We start from the raw sequence: 7880 nt of genomic DNA on the forward strand, positions 1-7880 counted from the left end.
ACTGACTGAGAAATTATCCTATTTACAGTAAATTAATTGAGTTTGTGTCATCCCTCATTCCAAACAGCACATGCATACGTTCACCATTATTGCTCTGCATACACACTGTTAATTGATACTCTTCAAGTTAATTGAGACAGAAACTGCATGACTACCTAGCTATTAGCAGTAAATGAGTTCGTTTCATCTTTCCAACAGCACTAACATTGTTATAGTATTTGATTGTGACTCTTAGTTCGGAGAGCTCGAGGTTCGTACTAGCCTCCTTCACCGGCCTTTGAAAGAAGGCCTGCTATCGACTGCTTGCGCATGCGCCAAATTATTGGATTTTTTCCCCCGTAAATATTCCTATATGCATGAATGAGTGCATGCATGTGTGCATTCATTGTATTCATTGTATTTGGTATATACTGTAAATTGCAACGCTTTTAATACGGTGCATGTCAAAACTCGTGCAGCTACTCAGGCATGAGGGTAAAATCCAATACACACTAAGATATTGTATCCATGGTGAAGGTAGCATGAAACATGATTAGCATGAAGCAATTAGGAGCTGTTAAGATATCGTATCCATGGTGCAGGTGGCATGAAAGTTCAAACACCTATTGATTAGCAGCTGTTGTCAAAACCCATGTCTATTGTGAATATCATTCATAACTATCAGATAGCTGGACCACGTGCATGCACTCTTATATGCATGAGTGCATGTGTGGAACCTTCATTAACAACCACATCCGATGAGCACCCATACGCTATAAAACGGCCAAGAGCTAGCTCAGGTCCGGATTGAAACTACAATGACTTCAATGTAAAGCAATTAACCTTCAGGAGCGGCCACTTCTCTACCCCATGCATATAAAAGTAGCTTTATTAGTCCCCATCAACTTTAGCAATGGACAAAACCTCAGAACAGACAGCCACACAGAATTAGCAGGGAATTATTGCTGCATGAGATGGTTTTCCCCTCCCTATATACATGCAACCTAGCTTGTATAGATATAGAGAAGCAGTTAGCAATGCTCCATGCAGGATTCATTTGCAGCAGGGATTGACTCATGCAGAGCATGCATTGTGATTGGCAATTCAACAAAGACCGCCTCTCTATATAATGGCCAAAAGGTTGTTCTCGGCATAGTTCTCCGTTATGGAGGTTTCCAAAGCAAAACATGGCGAGCATGCACAGCGCAGCTTGCATCACTCATCATATTAAGTCTGCTTCTCAAATGTCAAGTCACTATAATAATTGTATGTATAGTGTAGTAAAGAAAAAGCATTCTTGAGATAGGTGCAAGCAAAGTGGACGTGTCTAAGCCTGCAGGCAAAATGCACATGCAGAGCTCGTTTACCGATAATTGAGTCAGTACACTGCATGACTGATTGACTGCAGCCAATCATGCATTCATATGCATCTAGTTGATCATGCATGCATGACTATTGTGTAAAGGAGATCGGGTCTTAAAAGCATTTCAACACTTACTCATGTTACGTATATAGTCCATAATTATGTCAAAAAACATACGTAGTAGAATGACGTTGTATCGGATTGGAGTTATACTCTTGTCTGATATCTTGTTTCCACGCTTTTTGTTGTTTCCCCTGGCCAGCCAATCCTAGCAATTATTCAGTCACATTGCAAATGTTTTTCTAGTTGAATAATTACTATAATGCTCCTGCCATATAGTTGATGCACACCTCCCTCCCGGGATATATCTACACTGAAGGAGTTCCTATACTCCCCTCCCCATGCAGGGCCTATATATACATTATACAAAATACTGGTCGATTGCATGCAGCCCATCATGCATTTATGTACATCTATCTACATGTATATATAGTTAGTCATGCATGACTATATATTGCGTAAATTAAAGGCATTTGAACTTGCTCAGGAGAATGTCACCATGAATTGGAAGGTATACATCTCATGACTTAGTTCTCCAACTTTACTAGAAGTGAATGAGGCGTGTTTGATATCTTTGACACGTTCATATTGTCTCTTCTTTTCAAGTTCATGCTTCCTGTAATAGTTGGTGTGTTGGTTCGATCTTGCGTGGGGATTAAACACTCGTACATCCAGATAGGCATGTTCAAAGCGCCCACCCCAGAAACTGTTGCAAGCAATGTCTAATCTGGCACCGTCTTGGACGTTTGATGACAGCCAGATTAGTTCTTCACCACTTACAGGTTGTACTTCAGGCTCTACGCAGACGTCACTGCAAATTTCAGTGAGTCAGTTGGCCGTCAAATCTCTTATTTCATCAAGTTGTGCCTGGTGATAGTGAAACCACCATGATCGACTGAGAATTGTTTACCGCATGCACAAGATGAAGGGACTCCTGATGGTTGCCAACTGTAGCGAAGTGAGAGAGAATCTTGAAAAGCTCCTTTGTGTAAGGCAAATCCAAATTCTTGGATATGGATCGAGGGAAGCGAGGCGATTAGAAGCGCCTTTCTCTTGTGCTATAGGTCCATATATAGATCTTCGTAGAGTGGTATAAAGGGATTGTTTTAGGGTGTCTGCTGTATGTTTATATAATGTTCGCGATTTGATTGGCGGACATCATTCCTGGCTTTCACTTGAGCGTTGGCTACTTCTGTGGCATACTCGAAGCTCTCTTCTTAGACAGGTGTTGCCGCCCTCCCTGAAGGCGACGACGTCCGTCTACTCTCTTCTCACTCTTCAGGGCCGTAAGAAGATTTTTTAGGTGGGGGGGGGGGGGCAGAAAAAGGAATGGACCCTCTCCTTACGAGCAGATGGTGGGAACTTTTTACATCTGTATTTTCTCAGAGATAAACAGGAGAAAGATACATAAATGAAATAATCTGCATGTGAGAGCTATAGCAAAATAGTTTATTCAACGTGCATGTGGTAGTGGAAGCAAAGTCACGAGCAACTGCTTCCAAGCGACTCAGTTAGCACGACTTGTGTATATATATAGTAAGAATAGACGCTGGGGATTCATCAAGCTTCGTAAGAAGTATAGGTCTTAATTAGTTCGCCTATTATACCTTCTTCATCATGGGCAGGCTGAGGTACTGAAGAGAAAAAAGAATGAATACTCCTTGTGCCATAGTGAGCTCTATAGCTATATAAATTTCAGCTGCATGTGGATCAACTTACTTTAGTTACTGTACAGTTTTGTTGCAACAAACCATATGCATTTAACCATGCATGTGGTTAGATTAAAAGGCACTAAATATCAGGACTGTGATCTGCTGGACTCTGCAGAGGAGCCCCACCCCATTTCACTGGGGGGCTCTGCCCCCCTGGTTTTCAGAGTGGAGGGGCAGTTGCCCCCCCAGCCCCCCTGGTTCTTACGGCCCTGCTCTTGCAGCTATACCAATAGCTAACGTTCTAGTGCAGAGCTATATATAACTACTATATAATAAGATGTATGTATACTTTCACATGTACTTTTCGCTGGTACATGTATTGCGTAGTGACATACATAGATAGAAGCTTCCAATGTTATCGGAAGAATGAGTTAGAGAAAAAGAGATGTTATGATGAGCGCATTAGAGATAGAACACGGCTCGTTTACCCCACTGGTTTTCTCTGCTGCAGGAGGAATTGGCCCAGCTGCAACCATCGTCTACAAGAGGTTGGCTTCTCTACTATCCGAGAAGCAAGGAAGGCCATACGGTTCCACGCTCCACTGGATGAGATGTAGACTGAATTTTTCACTCCTATATAAGATCTGCCGTGATGTGCATCCGAGGCTTCCAATCTACCTTTGCTTTAATACAAGCCAATACCGTCAATACTGACTCAATTGACCTGGCCGTACACAAAGGGCAGGTACAATCTAACTCAACTATATTCTTTTATCTTTTACAATGTACCCTTGTGACATTCATGAATTATTTCATGCACGTTAAAAAAACGGATAGAAGCTGCTAGCCTCGATTCTAGGCCGTATTAAAATACGGCGTGGTACGTATTGCATGGGTTTTTTTAAACTACAAAGGATTATATTTATAGTGCAGTTCAATACATGTACAAAAAATAATTATATAAATAAAATAATAGATCACACTATAATTGTGAGGTTCCAGTTAGTTACAGCCAATGAGGCCACATTCGGCACTCATTAGGTCTACAAGAGATCTAAGGAAGCATCCCGGGTGCGAGCATGCTCCCCTGATGCAGCGAATTGATGATCTCAGAAGGTGAGGCGACAATGGTTCGATTATATATGGATCATCTTTCTTGGATGCCAGGAGACAGGCGAGGCACTTATAAAAGGTAATTACCTCAGTTCCGAGTCCACCTGTTGCTGAGAAAACCAGGGGTGTGAACGAGACATGCTCTACCTACCTGACTCTTTGTTCGTATATAGGCGTTCTTCTTCAGTCTTTCGTGTTCGGATATAGCAAGAGGTGAGATTATAGTGTTTCTGTTTGAGCGAGCATGTGGGTTAAACACTATCACGTCACAGAAGGTTCTTTCGTGCCTACCTCCCCAGAATCCGTTCATGGCAATTAACGTCTAGTCTTGCCCCATCTTGTGTAGATGGCAGAGGCTCCCTGAAACGTTTCTCCTGTGACAGGTTGCAGATCGATCTGGCTCGATGCTAACTTTATGGCACACTTTTGTTAGTAAATTTGCAGTAAGGTTCCTGATTTCATTGTGTTGGATGATAGAGGTTCCACCTTTCGGGCACGAGAGAGCATGTTCCACTGAGAAGGAGCTTCCACACGAGCAGTTTGAGGGAGTACGATCTGGTTCCATCCATATCTCAGGGCCAAAGCATTGTGAAACGCACCTTTTTGTAGAGTGAATCCAAATTCTTCAATGGGTATATAGTGTGGTTAGCCAGTTTGAAGCTCCTCTTTCCTTTTCTGCTGCTCAGTTAGGGTTTGTTTGCTAGCCTTGATCCCAGGCCGAGTTTTCACTTTTATAACGTTAGACTAACTGTTATAAAAGCGAAATGCATTTAAATAAGTGTACGGCATTTACAATGGACTTTCGGGTCTTGGCCGTTCGATGTGGTGTGTCTACTAAAGCAGTTTGAAGGACTATACTGTAAACGTTTATGAACAGTATACAGCTTATAAACTCGGCCTTGGATCGAGGCTGTCGTTTACAGTTAAATTTTGTTGAGTGGATATTATGTTGTAAGAGTAAGATGACGTGTTACTTAGAACAGCTTCCTTTAGTGGGGCTGAGATATTTGAGGATGCCATATAGGTTGCTTCAGTGTCCTTGGTAGGGTTAACTGCAGCAATGCCTCCGAGCCTGGCCGGAAGGGCAAGGAGATTTCTTTTTTCATCATTAGGTGGAGGTTTGTCAGTCAACCTTGCATGCCTTGCATTGCATGGGTGATAGTGTACATGCACTTCAAATTACAATAATTATGGGTAATCGTATACTACGAATGTAAAACCTTAGTAAATTATACTGTAAATTAGTACGTTTACTATGAATAATGTTCCGTACTGAGGCCTACTTTATCTCCATCGTGAAGCTGTGGCTTATGCCATCTATATTGCGTTGGTCTAGAAGGCTTGAACACTATAGTTTTAAGACAGAAGAGGCTCTCATCTATGTCTACGTCTAGGATGGTCCAAGAAAGACTCTTATAGCCGGATTGTCTTTGCAAGTAGCAGTTTGAGTACAGGCTATGGCATGGGAAGTGTATGGTGCCTCTTAATAAAGAGGCACCATACACTTCCTATAGCCTGTACAGATCCAAGGTAAGACATCCTGATCATACAACTGTCATAGAGGTAGATGAGAGCCTCTTCTGGATTTAGACTGCCTTCTGCAATAGAGAACTAAGTAGCCTCGATTCGGCCTTGAATTGAGGCTAAGATTCCACACAGAGTGGAAAGCATGCGCATGTGCATGTGGTGGCCGACAGGGTCACCCCCTCCGCTGTCACTAAGACAGTTAGCTCTAGCAAAACTGCAGAGGGAGTCAGACTACTGCAGAGGGAGTCAGAGACTCAGGAGAGTTATAGCATAGATAAACGGGATAGGCAAACGCCCAGCACTTCCGTTGGATGAGGCGAGTTGCTAAAAAGGGGTGTGCACTCAAAATGTTGTTAGAGGAAGTAATTGATCAAGTGGTAAACCACAAGTGTAGTGATTAGGTGAACTCTTCACTTAGACTGTACATCTAGATTATTCTAGTTAATGTTTGTTCTAGAACTGTAGCTGCTGCTGAACTTTGACATTAGAGAACTAGGTAGAACATTCTAGAGTTATGTGTTCTGTATATAAGTTCTTGAGTTTTGTGCAAGCTAGGTTATGATTAGGTTATGAGTGTTATGCTGTTTCTGTTGTCTACTGAACAAAGTGTGACTAGTGTCAACTGCGATATCTGCGAACAGGTTATGGGCCCAGATCCCTACGGACTTATCACACTGAATTTTGTTCAAGACTAGACTATGGCTACGACAGATGAGAAGTGGGTGATCGATAAGTTAGATGACTCTAACTGGACCACTTGGAAGTTCCAGATGAAACACTTGCTACTTGCAAAAGGTGTCTGGGAAGTTGTGGACGGAACCGAGGAGCTTGCAGAGGATGCGACAGCAGCAGCCCGTGCTGAGTTTTTGAAGAAGTCGCAGAAGGCATTCTCTTCAATTGTCCTGGCGATAAAAACTTCTCAGTTGTATCTTGTGACGTCGTATGAGCAGCCGAGAGAAGCTTGGGATGCCCTGAGAAACCATTTTGAGTGTGACACTCTAGCCAACAAACTTTTCCTGAAGAAGCAATACTTCCGGATGGAGATGAAGGAGGGGACATCGATCGAGAAACACCTGAAGCGCATGAAGGAGTTGACGGACCGAATAGCAGCAATTGGTACTCCTATCGCTGAAGAAGACCAGGTGGTTACTCTTTTAGGAAGCTTGCCCAAAAGCTACTCCACACTTGTTACTGCTCTGGAAGCCCGGGTTGACGGTATCTCGCTCAACTATGTGCAGCAAGCTCTAGCTCATGAGGAGCAGAAAATGCTTGGACGAGGACACTCAGGAAACTCTGATGCACAAAGAGGAGATGCAGCACTGTTTGGAGGAGAATCAAAGAGGAAATTCAAGCCACGGAAACCTATTTGCTATGGTTGTCAACAACCAGGTCATTTTCGACGGGACTGTCCCAAAGCAAAGAAGGGACCATCACACAAGGCAGAGACTGCTGGAGAGGAAGACAAAGAATCCAAGTCTGAAGAAGGCAGTGCATTTGCAGCATCACAAGATGGATCTCAAGTTGGTAAATGGCTGGTAGATTCTGGAGCATCCAGTCATATGACCTGGGACAAAGAACTCTTGACTGACTACCAAGAATTTGAGGTTCCTGAGAAAGTTGGTTTAGGTGATGGACGGACTGTGGACGCAGTTGTTTTTAGAAGTGTTCACTTGAGGATGTGCTTCAAAGTTAGCCAACCAAAGAAATTTGTTATGTGCAAGGTTTTGTATGTTCCTAAGCTAGCCTGTAATCTTTTCTCAGTAAGAGCAGCTGTATCCAAAGGAGACTTCATCAAGTTTGGTCACTCTCGATGCTGGATTCGAGACGGAAATGGACATCTCCATGGAATGGGAACATTGGTGGATAAACTCTATCAACTCGATTGTGAAGCGATTCTCTCTGAGGCAGCAACACTGGTGAATGCTCAGAAAGACAACAATTTTGACGTATGGCATTTTAGACTGGGACATGCAAGTGAGAAATGCATCAAAAATATGTCCTACAAGAAGCTGGCTACTGGTATCAAATTACCAAAACGAGCTAAGCTGTCATTTTGTGAGGGATGTATCGCTGGAAAGATGAAACGAAAACCTTTCAAGGCAGTGGGAGAAATACGATCCAAGAGGAAGCTTCAACTTGTGCACAGTGACGTATGCGGTCCAATGCCTACGGACTCTATTGGTGGA

This window comes from Halichondria panicea, chromosome 14, assembly GCF_963675165.1.
Source record: "Halichondria panicea chromosome 14, odHalPani1.1, whole genome shotgun sequence".
Classification (NCBI taxonomy): domain Eukaryota; kingdom Metazoa; phylum Porifera; class Demospongiae; order Suberitida; family Halichondriidae; genus Halichondria; species Halichondria panicea.